The sequence below is a fragment of the Photinus pyralis genome, unplaced genomic scaffold, assembly GCF_008802855.1.
Source record: "Photinus pyralis isolate 1611_PpyrPB1 unplaced genomic scaffold, Ppyr1.3 Ppyr1.4_LG5, whole genome shotgun sequence".
In the NCBI taxonomy this organism is placed as follows: domain Eukaryota; kingdom Metazoa; phylum Arthropoda; class Insecta; order Coleoptera; family Lampyridae; genus Photinus; species Photinus pyralis.
The window spans coordinates 25,516,724-25,541,003 of record NW_022170596.1 but is presented as its reverse complement, the minus strand read 5'-3'; the positions used below and the strand labels follow the sequence as shown (position 1 = coordinate 25,541,003).

Here is a 24,280-nt window from a genome sequence, read left to right as displayed (position 1 = left end):
GAAATGAATTAATTTAATTTAATAAAGAGCAGAGTGTGGGAAAATGACACTCACAAAGGGCGATTAAAACGTCTGTTCATTTACAGGACTTCAAGTACTAGTAGTAAAAAAAATAATATACAAACCACTGTAGAGAAGTTTATCATTGCCTGAGCACCAAGATTATATTCCGAGGCACTTCGGTATATAATCTTGGTGCTCAGGCAATAATACTAGACTTCTCTACCCCCAGTATACAGGGTGGCCATTTGAAAACGAAACAGAGCCTATTTTGGGAACCTCAAAACATTTACGAAAAAATCCTCGGATCCGTCAATTTTTTATCCAAGGGGGAACCATTTTTTTGCTAGTTTCGCCCCCCTGGGGGCAAAGCCATAACGGGGGTGACAAGTGCCCCCAACATTTTAAATCGAATGGGGGGTCGAGTGATACCTTATTTTGAAGATATTTTTATGTAGATTATAACTCTTAAGATTTAAATCAATTTTATTTTAAGTGCTTAAAGCTAAACTCAATCAAGTAAATGTTGAAAATGTTGGCCTTCGACTTCCATACAATAATACAGGTTTTGTTCAAACGTTTCCCGTACTTTTTGCAAAACTCCTAGGGTGATTTGACGAGATTCATCAATTATTCTTTGTCGCAAGTTGTCTAACGATGTTGGCTGACTACCATACATTCTAGTTTTTAAATGCCCTCATAAAAAAATCTAACGGACTTAAGTCCGGGGAACGAGGAGGCCATTCAATAGCTCCTCTTCTTCCAATCCATTGTCCTGGAAACGTTTGGTCCAAATATTGACGAACCCCTGCAGCATAGTGGGGTGGCGCACCATCTTGCTGAAATACTAAACGATTTTCCAAGTACTCGTTGTTATTTTCTAGTATCTCCACTAATGTTGGATGAATCGTATTTTCTAATAACTCCAGGTACATCTCTCCTGTTAGATTGCGAGGTAAATAGAAGGGGCCTAGGATATGGTTACCAAAAATGCCAGCCCAAACATTCAATTTTTCGGGATGTTGTGTATGCACCACACGAAATATTCTGGGATTTGAATCAGCCCAATAGAAAAAGGAGCATTTATTTCAACTCTTTCAGGAAGTGGATAAACCATTATCACTGATGTTCAATGTACCGATTTTGCAACTAAATAACTTTAAAGTGCTATTTGTCACTACTATGATTTGACAACAACAATTGACAATCAATATTAAACTTCAAAATGTTGCTATAATAACGCTCTCAACAATAACCAAAATTTAACTAATTCATTCACATTTTCATAAGAAAATGTTGACACGTTTTTATAACTTTTATTAGCCCCTGTATCGGCTAGGGAATATAGTAGCGATTTAAAAGTTAAGGGTTATAATCCACATGAAAATACCTTAAAAATAAGGTATCACTCGACCCACCATTCGATTTAAAATTTTGGGGGCGGTTGTCACTCCCGCTAGCGCTTTGCCCTTAGGGGGGCGAAACTAGCAAGAAAATGGTTCCCCCTTGAATGAAAAATTGACGGGTCCCAGGGTTTTTACGTAAATCTTTTGAGGTTCCCAAAATAGGCTCTGTTTCGTTTTCAAATGGCCACCCTGTATAAGTACTATTACTAAGTAATAAATGATATATTCTTCTACCTTCTGCATTATGTTACTGTGCACTGGTCTTTGACAGCAAATACATGTTCATAAACAATTTACACAAATAAATATAGCGACGCAGACGAATACTGACTTGTTATTCCCTTTGTCTGTACCAAAAATTACATTTTGGTAGGTAGCTAACCTACAAAGGATCTTTAGAGGGCAGTTTCATCCCGAAATGACAGGAATATAATATTTTATTCTATTTTAGATTATAATCCTTTTTATAGGCCCCCAAATGAGGGTATTAATTGGACTTTATGGCACAGAACTGTCAAAAATTGCCTAGCAACGATTACTTTAACTATCAAAAATTTATTATTCAGAACAATCATACAATCACGTTATTTATAAAAATTAAAAGTGCAATTGCTTGGATTAGAAATTGTAACATCACATGAACCAACACCTAAGCTAACAGTCCCTTCACTGGTTTGTGGAATATTTATCGCAGCTCCTCTACAGATGTTCTGAGCAATTTTGATTTTGTTTTGCAGAGAATTTTCTACGTAAGATTCGGCTACTTTGTCTGATCGCAATCCACCCAATTGCTTCAATGTTCGTGTATCACCACCACTTTCAGCTAGTAGTAGTAGGGTAGCAGAACTTCTCCGGAAACAATGTCCTGTGTATTTATTTCCATTTGGTAGTTTAAGAAATTCAGCAATCATTGAAGGCATTTTCCCGAAGGTATTTTTCCCTACTGGCTGTGAAGTACATTTGCCGTTGTGATACGACAAAAACAAACTGTCACTTTTTACGTTTTTAGGTCGTAAGGCAACATATTTGTTGTATAATGCAATAAAATCCACGAAACCATCGTTCGGGACAATGGTAAACTGCCTAGCAGTGTAAGTTTTGGTCCTACGAATTTTTACCAACAAAACCGATCCTTCAGTTGTTACATCTTGTACAGTTAAATCATGCAGTTCTTGCCGTCTGCAGGCTCCAAAAATACCGAAACCTGTCACAACCTAGAATATTCACTTTATTAAAAATTGTCAAAATGGGAACCAAATTACATGGCTTTACCTTGACTAACAAATAGTTGATATCAGGAGCATTTAGCATAAATTCTTGAATTTCCTTTCTTTGAAGTACCCAAGACTTCTTTGCTTCATCACCCACCGAATTATTCTTCATGTATTCGGTAATAATAAGAAATTTCGAGATATCAACGTTTTCTTTAATTTTCAGCATCTTTTTTAGTTTGGAATATGTGCACCAAAGTGACGAAGGTTTATAAACTTGTGACTACAACAAAGTAAGCAGGATAATTTAATAAATATTTGATATTTAAATGCCATTCCTTACCATTTGAGACAAGTACGCCATTACGAGTGTCTCATCGCAATTTCTGCCTACATTTTTAGCACACCGCCACTCGCAAAACTTGCTGTATTCTTTTTCATATATAGATCTTTGGATTTATGAGGAACCACTTTACCTTGTGCGATTTCGAATTCACGTATAATATTTCGTCAGAATAAACGTTTTCCATTTCAACTGCACTCATTTCCAACAGCGAATTGTTTGATAAAAAGTAAACAGTTTCAGTATCCATATAGCAACACAAAAAACGCCATCTACACCACTCATATTTGCTTAGCGACAAATTCCTGCAAGAACTACTAATCCCTTTTAACTTTTTAGAAATTGTGCTAAAATAGAATAAAACGTTGTATGTACCACGGGCATAATCGATTATGGCCCTCGAGAAATTAAAAGCCCTCCTTCGCCGGGCTTTAAACATTCTCTCGTGCCATAATCTTTTGATTATGCCCTTAATACATAAATAACTATTATTGCGATGTTTGGGTCAGACTGGGACGTTTCTCCATAAGATCGCATATTAAACTGAACGATTTTCAAATGGATATATGTATCTTGAAAACTTCATTGTCGCATAGAGCTCACTTTCAACTTACATTTCATCTAAGTTTGATTACAAAATGACGGGAAATAGAAATAAGATGTACTACTACTACAGTGGGTCGTCCTGAAATTACCGATTTTTTTATTTTCCCCCGTACCTCTTAAGTTCAAATTTTGATTTTACCATTTTAAGTTTGACGCAAAAAAGGTACATGACGCCTAACGATTACGAAGATCCCTATAAAAGTGTCAAAAATGGACGCGGATCGTTATATACCTCAATTGTTTCCCGGGAAACTACCGTCTAAAGTTGAGATACCCTGTAAACTACACGTACACCTACACCAATAAGGGCAAAGTACATTAAAATACACAGTATCTCATCGAAAGGAAACATGGATCCGCCCTCCCTCATTATAAAATTTTCCAATTAAAAGAGCAAGGATCAATCAAGGAAACTAAATTTTTCGTTTATTTAAGAAATCTGTTGCTGTAATTGGTGTTTCAGCTTAATAAAGTAAAATTAACACTGATTGGTTGTAAATTAGGATACTTACCTCATTATATTAATCTGGAATTATTTTGTCGATTTATGATTTATTCTTGTTGATCATTTTATCATACAAAAAAATAATACGTGTGATCTATATACCATACAAAATTGTGTAGCAATGTATCAACATTTTCATAAAGACTTTCCGTGAAAATTGCAATTGTTGTGGGAGCGAGAATAATGGGCAATAAATGCACTATAAAGCTCTATCATGGTGGTATGTAACCCAATATTCCAGTAAACGAGTCATTTTTGCCAAGATTTTATAACTGAAATGATATCGCGAGTTTATGACTTTTGCATAATTTATAAGTACCCGCGTTGCAAAGAACGTTAATTAATGTATCCCTTGCGCGGGATATAAAAAGGGCCAATTACTATGAAGTGCAAGATGCCTCGCATATAATTTCCTAAACTAAACTTTTTAATAACGATGTTTCTGTCGAGTTTTAAACGGATTTTGCATACTCAATCGGGATTAGAGAAGCTTTTTAAACATCGAGTTAATTGATTCATGCATAATCGGATTTCGAAAGTATCGACGCGGGAAGCAAATTCGAAACTACTCGTAAGGGAAAAAATAAAGCAGGCTTACAATAATCTTGAAATAAAATTCATTCATAAAGTTGAAGTAACGTGGGAAGGGCCTTACGTATAACAGGTATGTAAAAGTTGAGTAGGCGCCAACTAACTTGTGGGCACAGTGAAAATAACCAGAGGCTTTAAATATATTGAAATCATTTTAATACTGAAGACATTGCTGGGGCGTTTATACCATATGGTCCAAAAATAACATTGAATTTTAATGGAATCGGTTTTACAATATTCATTCTTCTATTCATAAAATTATATTTAGCTGTAAGTAACGTAATACCTTTCACGTTTGACGTCTAGTTAAATATAGAAACTTATTAGGGAATGTACATGACAATGGCATGGATCAAGTTGGAAAGGTATTGACATGCGAAACGAGTTTTCGTTGCTAGCTGTCATCGGGTAGCAAGTGGAGATACGAAAATAATTGAGCGAAAGAAAAGAATTAAGATCCGAATTCTTTTCTAATTAGCAGTTCTTACGGGCTAAGAAAAATAGGCGTTAAGTACAAGTGAGTTAATTGCAGGGTCTTAGTTAATTGTGTTTATCCAATGAAATCAAAGGCTTACAAATAGAATGGACAAAGACGTTTTAATTATCGTGAAGCTATTTATTTCATGTATATACCCAATAATTTAACTAACGTGTTACTGATAAAATTAACGAAAAATCAAAAATCTTAGGAATTTTTGGCAAGGTAACGGAGAAAACATTTTGGACTGTTGATTATATCAGTTATAATATGTAATTAAAAACATGTAGTTTACCGATACTGCTAGGTCAGAAAATAGCTATAAACCCTGTGTAATAGGAATTGGCGGATAACTTAATATCATCAGCAAATACCTGAAATTGAAAATGTTTAAACACGTGCTTGATATCGTTTATACAGGGTGGTGGAATATTCAACAATAACTACAATAATTTTACGACTAAGAAAACAGAGTTTAATCTCTTTTATAGTTTCACGAACAGCAAACCCTGACGTTGAAATTTTTAACAAAAGCTCTATGTTAATGAAAACATACTGGCGCGTTTAATTAGTTTGTCCTTGACAATTCCAAGCTCGGTTAATCTCCTTCTCTTGATTTCTTAATAAAACAAGTTAAAATGTGCAATTGGTAACTATTTAATTATGATGCTTAGATAAAATTGCTGCTCATGTGTAAATATTGTAGGTTCACATGAATTATGTAAAACATGTAGAGAACTACTTAGTGCTATTATAGGATAATTAGAAACACATATAGCTGTACATGATTTTTTAACGTTTATTAAATCGTGTAAAAATAACATAACCTCTTAAGAAATTGAAATGGGCACTCATGAATGTTGCGTACACTCTTACCAACTTAAAAGTAATCATGAGATTTGTAGTAACATAACCTCACATTTCGACGAAATGAAGTGAACTTTTAATTAAGATTGTGGAAAATTTAGGGCTTTTCCCCGCTAATAATGTTTTTGTTGAAAACCCTTAATTAAGATGCCCTATAACCATTTTTATTAATTTCATGATCGTATCTGGGGGGCTTATTAGCGTCACGTAACCCTTTTTTGTTTAAATGTCGGCCCGTTTTCTTTTAGCAATCACTCTTCCGGAACTGGCTTAATAATTTTCATTCCAAACACGAATACCTACACGCAAGCGTTCAAATGCGTTCATTTTTCTTAGACACCACGCAGTACGGTTGACTTTAAAATGCGAACTAATTACCAACTTTAATTTTTAGACTACACACTGATTATGCTACTAGTAAAAACCCGAATAAATTCTTTACTGCTGGCCATGTCAAGTAATCAAATAGGTACCAATTTTTTTATGGACCAACACTGGTCGCCTCATTTGCTAAAACCCTTCATTTGTGAATTGTTAACGCAGACGGCCATATTTAATCGTTAATTCGTTGCTTAAATCCCGCCCTACGAATCAAATAAAAGCTTCCCGCAGATTTTTCAACTATATTAATTTATCAAATCTCACGATGCCGTGCCGAAGTGCTATGCTGAATGTGCGTTTCTAAATATCACGAATAAAATGACTGAATATGATCCCCATTACAGATATCTAGTCTAATTCCGGAATGCATTAAGGAACAAAGCGCTATTGAAACTAAATGACGCAGCCAAAGTCAGGTTTCATTTCCATGACGGTTTACGAATACTATTCCACTAATCAAATTGCTTAATTTTTCTACCCATAGAGTTGTTTCATTAATGAAATCTAGTACCTTCAAAAAAAATATGTTACTAAATGAAGAAAATAGCTCCATTTCTGAAACTACTCAAGTTATCAATTATTACAATTCACCCAATACAACTAGAATTATCATCATTTGCTATGGAATGTGGATGCAGAAAATTGAGTAAAAATTTCTTGGAAAGTCTCTTTGATTGCGGAAGTAAATCGAGAGGTAATCGAACCTTTCCATAACAGTACCAAAATCAAACGAATTATTCCAAGTATCAATGGCTATTACCTCTTGATTGTGCTAATCCATCCATCTTACATACCGCTCACGTTCTCTTAACGAATTCTACCATTTTCGTAACCACCGCAGACGTGCGTTTCCGATTACGCAATGGACGCACCTCACAAACTGTTTTAATTTGATTAAAGCCCATTACCAAATAAAGTAACCCTTAAATTTTCCGCTTGCAGATGAATAAATTAGCCCAAAGTGCAGAAGCGGGCGATGCCGACTCGGATCAGGAAGGCGATCCCGAACAGCTCCTGGATGAATGGCTCGGAGAACTTGATAATTTAACAGGGGTGAGTTTTATTTACCATGTATTTATCGCACGAACGTTGTTTATAAAGGACAAGATAAAATGTTGTATGACTTTTAAACGACATTACAATAGATAGGTTCGTGTACTTTCAATGAATTAACATGAACTTCGCGTACTTAAATCAGATTTTTGTTTTATTATTAAGTGCTATAAATGGAGTAGTTGTTTATTTGCATTTATTGTTTTATTTTAAGCAGGGCTATTTTTGGACGTACCGCTCTCTCTTTGTTCTGATCGTGAGAGTTTTGCATTTGTACAACGGTCCATGCACTTACTAACTAACAGTTTCGGTAGTGTGTAATTGGAAACATTGCGCCACTGATTGGAATTTAAATTACATGTTTTGATTTCATTTAACTCTCGCGTTACTTCTACACCATTCATTGGTTTTTAATTAGTAAAATTAATCTTTAATCTTTCACGATAACGGTAAGTAACTTTTTATGTAGCATGGTATGTTCGTACCTTATACTTTTCAAAGTGGATCAAGATAACTTCTAATTTGAATAGTACAAGTAAGGTTTTAGTTGTACCTCTTTTAGGAAATGGTCTCTTGAGCTTTCATCCTAAACAAATACGACTGACTGAATTTACAGATTGCTCTAAAAATTTAGTTAATGCATATGAACTGTCACTTTGATACCGTTTTAAACTGTGAATGGGATATTTTTTATCGAATTGTGCTTACACTTAGGAGTAAAGCGTACTAAAAATTACAATAGACATTTTAAAAAAGGATCAAAACTCTCTGATTTATGTTAAAATATGGTTGTCATTGATGGATGGCACGATATTTTCTGTATTGAGTCGTATTACACACCTATATAATAAATGCGCTGTAAATAATGTATATTACATGTAAGTCTATTTATTATTCATTAAACGACTATGACCACAGACTTCAGATTGGCGCAGTGCTGTAACGACACAGATACGAAGTGCAATAAATTACCTTGACGTGGTGATGCATAGAAATGTAATAACACAATATTACGACGGCGCCTTGTTCAAGAGACTGCAATTCCCCCATACAAAACTATGTAATTAAAACCCCCAGGTTGGCGCGATAGTAATCTGAAAGGCAAAGCACCCCTAAAACTGACGTGTTTCACATAAACAATGTTTATTTTACGCTAACAAATTTACTTGATTGCAGGTGTTTTCGTTTGCTAAAGGACGAAATGCTTGTGTCATTATCACTTTAGAATCTTTACACAAGGTGTCGGAAAACTTGACGCGCGCTTGTTTCAAGTGGTTATTCATTGTTCGACAGGGGGATGGTAACCGGTGTCGTTCACTTAAAAGCAAAAGCACAAAGTCGAGCTGGGAATATTATTTTTCACTCCCTGTAAAGCAGTGCTGTGCTGGCTAAAAAACGTGCGAGGAATTTTCGTTGTAAATTTATGCTAATCAGGGCCGGTGTTAATGAAATTTTAAATTACGATTAGGAGTGTGACGAAGTTACCGAATAAGAAAAGAAAGAAACATCTGTCCTTTATTCATTATTAAACAAAAACACTTCTTTGCAACTCCAGTACGTATAGCAAAATATTATGTAGAAAATTCTGAAAAAGTTACATTCAAGACCGACGCCGAAAATTCTGGTCTAAACATTGACCAGGTAATTATAATCGGCAACAACAAATTTTGGTAACGGAATTGTTCAAAGGGGATCCTTGCTTGAATTGAATCAGGTTAGGTCTCGACTCCAGTACAAGTTCAAAGTAAGAAATGATGGTTTATTTGCCTAATAAAAAACGACAAGAATTTTGGAATGCAAAATATCAAGAAACCTTGCCTAACTAACATTTTTTAACAGGGGCGCTCATAATTAAAAATGTTTTAGCGCATTTTTGATTCTCAAAGATGAGCTTATTGTTTCGCTGTCGGCTGTGCGGGTGCTTTTTATAAATCGATCGATATGTTGGGAACAGAATATCGTAGAACTTTCGGGTTTTCGGCCTTATATTCGTACTATCGTGTTATTCCTGCTGAAAGCCAATCCGGAAGATGAATTTCATTTAAATGTCTTAATATAAGGAACTAGAATATGATATTTTTCAGTTAATGAAATCGTTGTCCGATCTAATTAATCCACCAGTAATTTCAGTATACATTGTATAACTTGTTCATGTAGTTTTTCTAATCGGAGGATGTATCTCATCTATCGTTCTTTTAGTTTCCCCATCATTCCTACAAATAAACTATGATTGGGTGGTCATTTTCGAATCTTGACTACCTCATTTCTCCATTCATCAGTCAAACTGAAACGAGGTTGAACTGTCGTAGTAAAATGCTTTGCCTAAGCTTATTTTTTCAAGTTCTCAAAATTCCCTTGAATGCCCCTCGTTCCTTAGCGTTAAGTTCTTCCATAATTCATTATCTCCTCAAAGTGCAACGGCACCTTTCTTCTACGTCCCATTTTTTAGTTTGGTCCAAGGCTAGCCCCGAGGCTAGCCCTTAACTTAAATTTTACGGTGACGTACTTACTGAAAATTTTTTCAAAGATTGACTTCTAAACCTGCTTGGTTGCTCTCAAAATTAAATACAAAGTGATAATAAAATTTTGGATATATATAAAAAAATCAAATAATGAAAAATTGTTTACACTTCTCTCTACAGAATTTCCTATTTGTAGTTTTCGCTATTATTTTCAGAGTAACTTTACAGTATGTCAAACTACTAATATACACAATTCACATGATAAACAAACGTATAAACACATATAGAAAACGAGCTCCTGGGTAAGGCTATACCATGTGCAAAAAGAAATTTCCATTTCATTTAATTGCTTCCATAAATAAGAAAGTTTGCAATCCGGTTTGTAAATGGTCGAGATGCGAAAAGGGCACTGTGAATGTTGATCGATTAGTCTCAACTTTTGGAATTGCGTTTTATATGGCTAAAGCTATACTCATATTGAATTTCATGCAATTCGGTTCATAACAGAGATGGCTTTCCTTATTTTTTGAGCTACATTGCTAATTCACGAACTCCGATCTACAAATTTGGTAAAGTTCATTTATGTGTAAGGGAAATATGTAACTAGGCCCAGGCATGTTTATTTCAATAAATAAATAAAGAATCCACGTACAAAATTTCACCGTAATCGTTTCATGCGTTATCGAGATATCGTGCTAACGGACAGACGAACAGACACCGCAAAATTTTAAACTCGCTAGGAGCTTGTTAATAATCATTAACTTTCAGAGCTGGGTACTGCTCGCGAGCGTTTCGGTCGAAAAAGCACTCCAGGGCGGAAAAGGCGAGCCCTTTTCAGAGCGGGCGCTTGGTGCTCGAAACTCCAGCGTTTACTTAACTGCTCGGCGGTCTAGTGCTTCTTTCTGCCCGCGACGCAAGCATTGTTTTCCCGAGCATTTTTTTTCGCTCGTGGGCGCTTTTAACCGCCCTGAAGCGCTGAAGGATTAACCGCTGCTCGCGACCGTTTTTTCCGCTCCCGAGCGCTTTTTCCGCTCTCAAGCACTTTTCCGGCGAACCGCTCGAGCACTTTTAGAAGTTCTCGGAACTCGCAAGCGGTTTCACTTTGCAAAACAGCTCGATGCTCGCGAGCATTTTTGAGACAATTAGAGCGCTCGTCGTTCGAGCGTGGTTTTCTCCCTTGAAATTTGAACGAACCAACTTTAAATGAAAAACTGATTCTAGATTGTAATGTTAAAGTTGCCATTTTGTTAAAAAATATATATATACAGTGATATTCATGTAGAAGTAGACATAGGGACTTCCTATGTCTACTTTTACATGATAAAAAGTCTTCTAAAGGACGCCTAACTTTATGCCACCAAAATAACTAAATTCAAACAAATTGGAGGCACTTATGGATTTTTTTCACATTGAAGCTCGTGCTGAACAGGAGATCTCTTTGGCAAGAACAGGATTGGTCAACACCAAAGAAGGAAAAACATTTTCCCAAAAAGTTAATGGAAAAATCAGTACAAGAAGTGAAGTCATGTCCAGTAACCGCAAAAGTAACCGTGAACCTCAGGATTGTTTTAAACCTAGTAAATTGAAATGCGAAGAAATGATAAAGCTAATCAAAGTGAAACCAGGTCAAATGTCAGGTTCCAGTGGAGTGTTCGGATTGTAACGGTAAGCGTTTATTGCTGTTCTGTCCTAAGAAGAGAGAAAAGACTAAAGAAGCAACTGTAAATAGTGCATCGTAACATCGAATATTGTTTGCACCAATGAAGTCCTATAAAGGACTATAGGTGTGAAGGTGCAATTTGGAACAAGAGGAAAATCAGTGTTAGCTCGTGTTCTATTTGGTGATGGCTATCAGAGAAGCTTCCTAAATAAAAGAACTATTCAAGCTATTATTACAGTAAACCTATGGATGAAGTTAATTTGCATCGTGTACTGATCAAAAGTACTTACAGTCCAAGATCCATACATGAGATGAGGCGGATTTTTGGAACGATTAATCCGTTCTAAATATTAAAGATTTAATGAAGAGGATCATTGGGGGAGCTAAACTGGATCGGAAGGGATTACGAAATTATTTAGCAGCTATAGAGTGGACCATTAGCTACTTTAACGGAAGCTTTGACACCATTCTTCTTTATGAAACAATTGCAGTGCAAGTTTTCCAGTACAGAAGGAAGCTACTGTGAGCGATTTACGTATTCAACGTAGTCTCTACAAGCCCGTTTCAGAAAGAGGTGTCTATCAATTCTTGCCCCAACAAGAAATATGAAAGGCAAAGAAAATTTGAAAGTGGTAACGTGTCGAGGATAATAATAAGAAAAGGTTCGGCTACTTGGAAAAATAGTAAGCATTTTCCCCCAAGTCCTGTTGACGGAATTGTACAAGTGGCCGAAGTAAAGACGAAAAATGGATTATTAAAGCTTTACCTGCTAGAGATGTCTGAAGATCTGGGTTCGTAAGTTAAAACGGGAACACATCGAATGTGATTCAGCCAATTTCAGATTTGAATGAAGTGTCAAGAGAAGCTGCTGAAGAGGAGGAGTCCGTAATTACCCGTCATGGACGAAAAAATGTGAAGCCGAACCATTACGCGCAGTGGAATCAGTAGAAAATCTATAATTTTATTTATGGTAATGTAATCGCGATAGTGGTTTTTATCTCGTTACGTAACACTGATTTCTTCCATCAAATCTAATTCTAACGGGTTCATGAAAGGTAAAATACATCAAATACATGCAATACAAACGGCTTTAATTTACCCGGGGATGGGTCCAAATTTTCCTTAGTAAGTTTTAAACTTCAATCGATTACAAGATGTACAAGCCTTAATTTTTATTTACATAAATAAAATAACGGTACCTCGTATAAAAAATGTCCTGCAGATGACGATGTTTATACAAAAATAGACTGGGAGGCGGTCTTTCGTACAATGGCAATCATTCGGAAAAATTAAACAATTGGGGCTGTATATTGGAACTTTCCGTAGGCAAACTTCTTTTTCAAAAGACTGTATTTATGGATTGCAAGAGAAATTGAGTCAACTTTAGAGTTCCCTTTATTTCTGTGAAAATTATTTACATTCCTTACACCTCCACTTTGTAAACAAATGCAAAAAATAATTAAAACACGACTGCTACGCTCGTTGGCGAAATTATCTAGCAATGGTAGAAAGGACAAAAGTCAGATGCAATGCAATGCTTGCTCCATTTAGAAATAATGTGTACTTTCCCATTTTCAGATCATCCCTTATATGTAAAATTGTGACAACTACAGATTTCTATTCAAAGTATTAACTCCCTACGTCAATTTTATTCCCATGGACTTGCAAGAACAAGAACTAATCCCGTAATTTCGAAATTAAAACTATATAACTTGAAGATTAACTGCACATTTAAATAATTGAAACTAAATTATTTTCAATCTGCCATTTCTTACATTTTCCAGAATAGGATGTAAGTGAAAAAGGAACATCAAGAGTTCCTGGGACGAAGAAATAGTAAAATAATATCAACACTCACCGTGATCTTATTAATTTTGCTTCAGTGACATATAAACGTGACTTTTTAATGAATGCGCGAAAAAAATAATGTACTTTCGGCACTTAAAATCAGGCACCGGAAATGTAGAGTTCACACATAAAAATTTAACTTCCTATTTTGTTTCTCCTGTAAAATTAACAGGGTTGCTAAATAGGATTAGCCTTTTTCATCCACTGTACCTTAATACCGTTACTTCATCGACATTCCATTCCACAAATTTTTCTAAATTAAGAAACCGTCTTCGTGTCCGCTACGGCAGCTGTTTGAAATACTAGACTGCGCCCTTAGATGAAGATATTACGCACTAAAATCTAATAAAAAGGGGTATATAAATCATCTAAATTGGATTCATATCTCTCCTTTCCGTAAAAGCGCATCGCATCCAATGAAATTCCCAAGCTTTATGTTTCTACCAAATTCGGGAAACATTTCGGGAATTTTTCCTCATCATCGTCGGATGTTTTTATGCAAAGCAGGAAGTCGGGTATGTGATTTTTGTTTAAAAATTCGAAACATGTACGCGTAACTTTCGTTTCAATTCATGATTTCATGTTCTCCTCGGGCAAGGTTACTCCGGTATGTATAAATAGTTTGATCTTGCCTACCTTAATCAATCAGTAAGTTGTGTTCTTCCTTGTTTTCACTGTCAAGAGTAGGTGCATTGAACCCGTTCCGTTTAAGTCAATTATTTATTAATAAATAGATTAGGTTTACGATTTTGACGTTCGAAGATTTGAATGTTTCAATCAAGGAAATGTCCGACGTGTGTAAATTGCCTACATTGTATTTTATTAATAAATTTCCATTTTGAGTTAGGTAATTACTCGAGAACTGGAAGTTTAAATTTTAATTGAATCCTTCGTTGATGCCATTAACTTTAATTTGAAGTGAGCGGAAGTATGCAAAAATTTTCAACTGAACTTTTATATGAGTTGCATTGGAGAGTAATGGATAAACTATAAATAATAAATCAAAAAATACGCAGACTCTATTGTTATTTATACGCGAACATATAATAATTAGCGCCCTCTCTAAATCCCCTTCTGTTATTTTATTATTATTTTTAATATTATAACTATGGATGATTGATAAAAATACAATCCTGTATCGCATCTTACATTTAAAAAAACAGAAATATGAAAAACATTACAATGCGCTTTTTGTGAAGTTTTAAAGGAGCATTTTTGTGATATTGTATATTTTCCATGCAATTTAGCCTAGGAAACAAGACATTAGAATGAAGGAGCAGGGCCCGAGATTTTCCCAAGTGAAGCTTAATAAAAAGAAAAACCACTTTGGTCACTTTTCGTGTTGGCAACAATGGAGTTCTTTGTACTGTATTACTGCCCCTAAATCTTTTCCGTGTTTTCCTTATCGCACAACCACGTTATGCATTCTCCTTTTACACATTTCACTCTATGTATACGTAAAGAAGTTATTAATCGCGCATGGTTTCTCTTTTGTTGTTGTAATGATTTTTATTTCACCCATTTTAGATAGGTTCGTGGCTTTAATAACAAAAGTTGCAAAAACTAGTAGACCAACCCTCCACTCATATAGCCAGATAATTTGGGTATCTTGTACGAAAGTAGATAATAAACAGAAGATGGATAACTAGATCGAAAAGAAAATAATTGAAAGATCTTGGTTATTTGAAGTATTTTGGGTATAGTGCATTAAGAACTTTTGTGAGAATTTAACAAGCTGTCATATGGTGTAATGATATACAGCGTGTTCCATATAAAGGGTCACATGTTTGTTTTTATCTGAAAAATCGACGGTTGTTTTGTTTTTTAATTACAGATTTGGATTCAGTAGAAAAAAAATCCACTTGTTTAGGATTTAACCGTCTTTATAACCCTTTATCTTCAACAGACTGTACACGAGAGTTTTGAAGCAAGCATTTTTGCCTAGAAAAGATATCAGTTCTAGGGGATGATTTATTGGGGTTTAAACGAGACCAATTGGGCTGTAGCCGAGCATGTAGCAGTCATTTCTCTTACGAGCTGCGACTACCAGTTCCTTAATCTTATATTTGTTGTCCCTGAATTAATTTATATACAGGGCGTCGTTGAGACAGTTGTTTATTGCGAAAACTAGGGGAGATATAAAAAAAATGCTATGCACATTTCTTTCTTTCGTGAGTCATAAGAAAGTACACTTGGTTTAAACAAACAGATGATGCGTGAGTTAGAACCCATTGAATTTTAATTGCCACCATCCATATTGATCTTTGGCGATCGGATTCATAATTTGAGTATTCCGCAGTATTCTTGGACGGTATTCGCCTATCTATAGTCAGGATATAATTGCGTTCTTTTCTCTTTACCGTTTCGGCTGATATTTTTGTGACGCAATGTCCATCGACAATTGCTACTTCATCTACGATTAGCTCTCTTATGTATATTTTAGGTTATCCAGGAAGGGGGTTACCTTTGATTTCTTTTAGGGTTTTAATTTTTGGTAACAATTTATGGTTTAATTGTTAGGACCAGTTTAAGTGCCAGATTAAATTACGGATATGTTTAAATTCAGAGGAGTTGTACAATTAGGTTGTTTGCACGTTAGTGCTTTATTAAACCAAAATAGTACAGGTATATCTGGAGGTACAACTTAATGCACCTTTAATAATAATAAAGTGGACAATAACAGTTTTAAATTTTAAAACCGAGGTTAAAACGGTAGCGTTTGAATTATCAGAAAACCAACATTTTTTGTCTATAAATAGGAACCAAATCAGAGCGATTAAAGTTTAATTTTCGCATACGCTTACAATGCGCACTACTTGTATGAAGGTTTAAATCGCACTTTAAGATCTCGTTAACTCGTAATTTATGTAGCGGTGTAGATACAGTTTGTATTTGCACCGTTTTGAACACAATGCTCGATTTGTCGTTAGCTTGGGCAATACGTGCATGTAAACCACAGTAAATCTAAATCATCCCGGTTTTACCATTGTGGGAATAAATCGGTTCAACTCCTAGACATTGAAAAAACGTGTAAAGGTGTGTTCAGCGCGACAAACAATAGAATTTAGATACTTTTCACGCCCTTTTTTAAAACTCTGCCCGACCCCTAACGTATAGGTAATGATGTGAGCTATTAAAATATCAAATAGACATTCGCCTTAATAATTTTGTTAATTATTCATTGTGGGCGGTAATGGAAATACTCTAACAAGGGGTGATAATTTCGTTTTTTTAGTGTTGGTTCTGTAATATTATTCATATCCGAATCAAAAAGGAATATATTAAGTTCGCCATCGGCCGTGTATCGAATTCCTTACTGTCACGCCATGCCGTTTCTTAACGTTGAAAAGAAATTAATTAAAAAAACGGCGCGGTTCCTCTTAGCGCCATAATTTGTTTTCTGCGGTTAAGTCGTTCATTCTTTGTCGGTTAATAGGCGCCTTTAAATTCCTGCGACTTTCTCAACAATTAAAGGAGGTAGTTGTAGAATGCGCATTGTTTTGCGTTTTTGTTACATGTTTTAGTTTAATTCTTATTTTGGTCTACCTACAGCCTACAGCCTCTCTTTTCGGTGTATTAAATTTATGAGTGTGTATGTACCTACGCTTTGGGAAATGATGCCAGAGCATTTTTATTGATTTCATTTGCCCCTGTAGTAATCTCGTTTTTAATGTTATGAAGTAAGGTGCTAAAAAGAGCCTTTATTTTATAGCATATGTTAAAATGACAATTTAATAAGTTTGAATGAATAGGCTAAGCCGTTCTTTGACCGTAAGGATAGATAAAGTGATCACTTTAACGGTAAGGGTAGATAAAGTGAAACAGTTGATTGTGCATTCTAATGACATCTGTCATTCTTATTTCAAATGCACGATATAAAATGACGTTCAGAACATATGACATTTCTGTTTCTATGGAAATGTTCAATCACAGATTAATCTAGGATTAATCTAGAATTAAACAATATTAAGTAATTCATGTAATAAGTAGGTATTAAGACATCATTATTATGCATAGATAAAGCAGGTCAATTGAGTAAGGCATGAAAATGCAAATAATAGAATAATAGTATCGCTGAGCTAGGTAAACAAATGGTAGAACTAGGACAATAATTTTGTATATAAACGTGTAAATATTATGAATAAACTAGTATTATAGCTTAAAAAAAAAAGCTCAGAAGCTTTACAATGATTTATATGGCTTCTGTTATAAAATAAAATTTTGTATTATACACGACGATACAGGGAAACTAACTCTCGTGAAAGTCAACATCTTTCACTCAATGGCTAAACATCCCTTTATCGTCTTGTATAGTAACTAACTATTGCCATATTGATTAGTTTGTCTTTTTATTTCAAATTAGAGTCAAAAGAGAATATCGAATAAATCACTTTTGCTTCATACCCAAAATCTCCTTCTGAACACTCTAGTATGTATAATCATCTGTAACGGAAAGTATGGCCCAACAATTATTGCCTGACAAAAAAACAATATTATACAGGCTGAGCTTTTTTCTCATTTTCACTATGGGGGGTCTTGTAAACCGTAAGATATAAGAAGTCGCTTAAATGCAGAATTTTATGTTGATTAATTTTCCCTTCCAAAGTTTCTTGTACCTCTACAAATAACGAAGTTCTGGTAAAAAAATTGGAAAATGTCATTCCCGAGAACGCGCTAGCGTTCCTTTATTTTGAAAGGTATCAGAAAATAGCGAATCCATCTTTCTGGTGGGCCTAAAATGAAATTTTTATGACTTGTGGGTTTCGAGTAAATCACTTGGACTTTATTATCTCTTATGGACACCATATTGGATTTTTACACGCGATTGAGAAAAAATTACTAATTCGGCGATACCAAATACTTAGTACAGTAGAATCCCGATCATCCGTGCTCCACGAAAATCCGGATAATTGGAAAGCACGGATAACCCGAATAGATATTTATTTCTTACATATGAACATATTGTATACCGACATATTGATGTATGTACTAAAAAGGATAAAAAACAGAGAACTTAGTATACCTTCCAATGCCGGAGGCAACTAACAAATTTGATTCTAGAGCAAGGATTATAATAATCCTTGATCTCAGAGTAGATAAAATGTTTTCCCGAGGAATTTCGGAGTAGTCGTTTTCGGTGAAAATACAAAGTCTTGCCATTAGCTCGAAATGAATTGTCGAAAATCGACCGAAAAAAGACTTATTCTTATAGATTTTGGCCGGTACATTCCAAAACTAATAATTTTTTTCCGGCCTCAAAAAAAGGCAGTGTATAAACCTTCGTTTTTTACCAAAAATCGACTGCACCAAAATTTCTCGGGAAAAAACTTTTTCTTATTAATTTTGGTGCGTAGAATCCAACACGATTCGTACTTTTCCGATTACACGTCTCAATCAAAAGTTATGGGCAAAAAACCAATTTCGACAAAAAATTCAAAGGGCTGTAACTTTTGATCTAGTAGCCCGATCTTGGAACTGTTTGAAATTATGGATTCTACAGGCCACATTCTATAAGAAAATGTCCCTTACCGTGAACCGTGATCCATGCCTATTTTTTTCTCCACGTGGTCCGCGTATCATGCAGGTGGTAACAATTTGGTACAAAACATTTCGTTAATGCGTCTAAAAGTGGTGTGAAGTTGGCACGGAAAACAGGTACCCTATACCTAAAAAAGGGACGGGTTTCTTCTTCGTGCACAATCAAGCACTAACTAAAATCGCCAACACAATTTATAATTCAAAATTCATAAGAAGCTTTCCACTGAATTTATACTTCATCGGCTGTCAGAAAAGGACTGAGCTTTTGAACTTGAACCTGATTAATTATAAACCTCTTAGCTTATAATAGATACCAACTAATGTCCCATAGCTAAATTTGCATTCACCGCAGTTAAAATTTACAAATTGAAATATCGACATACAGCGACATCTAACAAACCAATCGATCGTTGGCGAATTGTTGCAACAAAGTACATTAAAGAGATGGAGTCAGTGTCAACTGAAATTTATTTTACTTCTCATTTACATCTTCTATAAATAGAGAAAGAGGAGAATTTATTACACGTTCGTGTTTTAAAGGAAGCGAGTTCATCAAGTCTAAATTATTATTATTTACTACATCCCTCACTTTCAGTAAGCGTCCTCACGCTATAAGTTTATCAATGCCGCGATTATTTATTTATGAAATGCGCCTCGGCGGGAATCTGGTGGATGAACGACGATTAAAAAACTTCACAAACATTAGATTAAAACGGGGTTGATATTAATTAGATATTCATAGAGAACGTGACGGGGCTTGATCATAAGGTCGTCCACCTTAATCCTTATGTGAATCATTAATAATTAATCGAGTATCGATCGGAAGAGAATCTCGAAGGTGTCGGGTGTAAAAAGCTCATACAAGGTAAACTGCCGGCGTCACGTGTAAACAGCTTAAGAAAGGTGTTTGTAGGGTAACCGTGTAAAAGTAATACATATGTAAATCGAGGAAGCTTAATAAAATTGAAGCTTTGCAAATGTCTTGTGGCACGTCATCCTTTGTTTTAGTTCTCAAACATCCACTTAATTCGAATTTAATTAAATTTACATGTCAAGCTTACGCTTTTCGAGTTGGTGTTGATGAGGTTCATTTAATGTAATGTAAATGAGAGCTGGTTATGTTTTACAAAAGTAGAATATGTCGACGTATTGCAGTCGGTAATGGCCCTTCACCTAAAAACCCGCCACCCTAAAGTACGAATGCAGGAAAGTTTGAAACGAAATAAACCTAGAACTTCAAAACCCCAAATAACGGAAAACCACACATTGCGCGCCGCAACGTTAAATCAATTTTCCCCACACACCTGCTACTTACCGTACGAACGGTAGCAATTACTTTTGCTTTATTTTGCAAATAAATTCAAAAACTACAATAGACCATGTAATGTAAAATTATTACCTCCTCACCATTACATGTAAGTATGTATTCTTACGGCAATTAAATTTTATTTGCTCATATTCGTATCACATTAACATTTTTCGCTTCGACAATGGAAAGACCGCGGTTTTATAGCATATTTCCTACGGGGGGAATTTATAAATCACACGCTTACAACTTTAAGATGTAGATTAATAGTTGGTTCTCGCCATGGTACGCCCACGACGTTTGAACGTCGCCTTGGAACGGAAAATGCAGAAAAATGTTTTAAAAAAATAGTCCTCGGGCGATTCTGTGCGATAAAGTAGAAACGCTCATCTCTATGTATAGACGTCATTAATTACACTTAACAGACTTACTTTATAGGGTGTGAACGGATTTTATCAAGCCTGGAGCTTGTGAAACAGGTGACGATGTTGTATGGTATTTATTAAAGTGACGGAACATTTTTAAAATTTGTATTATTAATTTAGAATTTATATTTGATTTGGCAAATAGTGTGCAGGGTTGCATATCCTCACAAAAAATGCATTAAATTATTGTGCATCGGGGCCGAGCGTTACGTCTTTTTTTCAGAGAAATCCGTACAAAAATAACGAGTTTAACACAGCCGGTAAAAGGAATAAACCCAAACGAAGGGTCCGTTAACTTGGCCCCCCCCACTGAGAGATTTGATAGTCGTATTATTTTGAAATGAATGCGCTCGTTATGCGCTCATATGCGCCACCGATAATAACTCTTGCGCCATTATCGTTTTTTAGAAATCCGAAAAAACATTTGGGGGGGGGGGCAAGTGAACGTAGCCCCCCCAGTACGTATTTTGTCGCTTGTAACTAGGTCACCTGATACATTTGGTTATGCGCTCAATTGCGCCACTTGAATTAAAGCTAGCGCCATTACGGTTAAGCCGTGACAAATTTTCAAAAAGTGGGGGGGCCAACTTAACGTTTTTAAAAGTTCCTTTTTTTTAACATCTTTTCATACGAAATTGTACTCTCAGGTATGCGCTGAAATGCGCCGTAAAAAGATATCTTTGCGCCATTATTGTTTTTTGGTTATCCTTAAATATATTTGGGGGGGGGGGCAAGTGAACGGAATCCCCCATAACGCATTTTGCTACCGGTATTTGTGCCACTTGATACATCTGGTTATGAGCTCAATTGCGCCACTTGAATTAAAGCTAGCGCCATCACGGTTGAAGCCATAAAAAATTTTTAAAAAGGGGGGAGGGGCTTACTTAACGATTTCAAAAGTTACGTTTTTTAACATGTTTTTTCTACTACATCGTACCTTTCATCATGCGCTAAAATGCGCCGTAAACAAAAATCTTGGCGCCATTATAGTGTTTCAGAAACACTATACAGGGTGTTTTTTTGGGAGCTTTAGTTAAACGATTCTGAGAAAGTAAAATAGGTAGGTTTTTAAAAATTTGTATTTAGGAGTTACTCCGAAGGCCGAATCGATGTAAAATATTTTCAAAATGGACGCACTTCCGGAAATAACTTTTGAAAACGCTAAGTTAGACCCTCCACTTTTTAAAAATTTTTTATGGCTTAACCGTAATGGCGTAGCTTTAATTCAAGTGGCGCAATTGAGCTCATAACCAGATGTATCAAGTGGCACAAATACCGGTAGCAAAATGCGTTATGGGGGATTCCGTTCACTTGGACCCCCCAAATATATTTAAGGATAGCCAAAAAACAATAATGGCGCAAAGATATCTTTTTACGGCGCATTTCAGCGCATACCTGAGAGTACAATTTCGTATGAAAAGATGTTAAAAAAAGTAACTTTTAAAAACGTTAAGTTGGCCCTCCCACTTTTTGAAAATTTGGCACGGCTTAACCGTAATGGCGCTAGCTTTAAATCAAGTGGCGCAATTGAGCGCATAACCAAATGTATCAGGTGACCTAGTTACAAGGGACAAAATACGTACTGGGGGGGGCTACGTTCACTTGGCCCCCCCCAAATGTTTTTTCGGATTTCTAAAAAACGATAATGGCGCAAGAGTTATTATCGGTGGCGCATATGAGCGCATAACGAGCGCATTCATTTCAAAATAATACGACTATGAAATCTCTCAGTGGGGGGGGGGGGCCAAGTTAACGGGCCCCCCAAACGAGATTGCGACTTTTGTGAATCGCGTTAAAAACTTAGACGGAGTTAACAAAATGGTCGCTTTTCAACTGCCTACATCTCTCATTAATAGAATGATAATGCTAGAGGTTTCCGTGGAGAAAGAACAATTCTTGCCATGCTTAAGCATTGATCCTTGAATTGGCTCCCTTGGTGGTATCTATGGTAGGCGCTTAGCCTAAAGAAATAACTCAAACAATAATCGCGTAGGTAATCCTGTAGAATAAAGTCTTCCACCAACAGGATTCTAGCAAAATTTTTCGAACACGTCCCAGTCGGTTCCTGCACTGCGATCTTTTGGTCTATTGTGCTCCCTGATATTGTCTACCCTTCAACTTGTATCCCTCGTTGTATCCTTAACAAAGGACTTTGTAAGTATCTGTATGTTCTTCTGGGTGAAGGTCTTATTCCGCCACACTCATCAGTGACGTACACGTAATGACAGGTATACTCATTTTAGTGTATATCCAAAGGGGCATTTTTGGAGGTGGATCCCACTTGCTCTTGAACGCTCACCTGCAGGCCCACAGAGATATTGTGGCTTTGTTCGCTATTTTTTCCAGATCTGATTTGAAGGTAAGCCCTTGGTCTACGTGATGCCCAAGTGTTTACTTTCTCTTACTACCTGTAGCTTGGTGCCATACCTTGCAATGTCCTTTATCTTTGTCGGCCCCGAGGTTTGTTTTTGTTGAATTAACAGACAAGCCCTCTCCTTCGCGCCATGTTTCCACTAGATTTAAAGCTCTCGACATCAGAACTGATACAATCTCAGATTTGCCACCCACCACAACCATCGGCATAGGCAACTGGTGTAGCCCGCCTCATTTAATCTCCTCAGCAGTCCATCTACCACCAAACACTACAGCAGCGGAGAGATAACTCCCCCCTGCGGACATCCTCGTGTAGCCCGAACCACTACAGAGTCGTTGATAAGCGAGGTCTATGTTTTAGTGTGGTATGTATCAATCTACAAACGCTAGAATGCAATCCCTTATTTTTCATAGCATAAAACGCCCTCTGTATATCTAAAAACGTCCCTTGAGCCACCTTGTTACAGGAGATCGCCCTTTCAGCTACAGCCACTAATCTGTGGATAGCAAGTTTATAGGACTTTACTGATGGTTCTGGGACCCAACACCCACCCACCCCTTATGTGCCGCTCAATAAGTTTCTGAATTAATTTTTAGGAGAAACAAGTCTAAACGACTTGGCTTGGGTGTATAGTCTCGCCTAGGTTTCGGTATGAATACGACTGTTACATCGCTCCACGCTACAGGTATGTATCCCAGGGCAAAACTTGGCCTTAGTAACGTCTAGAGTGTGTAGGCTAGCAGGTCGAGGCAGAGCAGAGCAGGAAAGATTCAATTCATACCTGGGCATCTATACGGATGATCACTGCCCACATAACTTTGGTTAGGTTTACTATCGTCCGAGCCACTGTTCTGACTGAGAAGTGGTTCCAGAGTAATTGGTTCGCCCGCGTCATTATGATCCCGGAAAGTGTGAGCAAAACTCCAAGTTCTCCTTTGCGGTCTTTGTATATCCCCTCAATTTTCTTGAAGGAGCCGATTTTACCCTCTGATCCTTTTTGTAACGTTCTTTGGAGTCTGGCACCTTCTGGAATTTTTTTAATTTCTTCGTAGTATCTCCTTCACGAGTCACGTTTTGCATTTCTTATGGTCTTATTGCCTTCGGTGAGTGTAGTAAGTATGAATCCCACTCCTCCGTGTTTTTTTGCTCCATTAAAAAGTTTCCTAGTCTGTGTCCGCTAATTGGAAGAATTCCTCGTACTATCGGGGCACTTTATTTGAGCTTCT

General features: G+C 36.2%; 1 long non-coding RNA gene across 1 annotated transcript in view; it reads left to right on the top strand.

Moving 5' to 3' along the window:
- LOC116170846 overlaps positions 1-24,280 on the top strand; it is a 92,259-nt gene that overhangs the window by 59,284 nt on the left and 8,695 nt on the right. Inside the window, exon 2 of the long non-coding RNA XR_004145330.1 lies at positions 7,331-7,441. This is a non-coding gene — a long non-coding RNA (uncharacterized LOC116170846). The remainder of the gene's footprint in view (positions 1-7,330; positions 7,442-24,280) is intronic.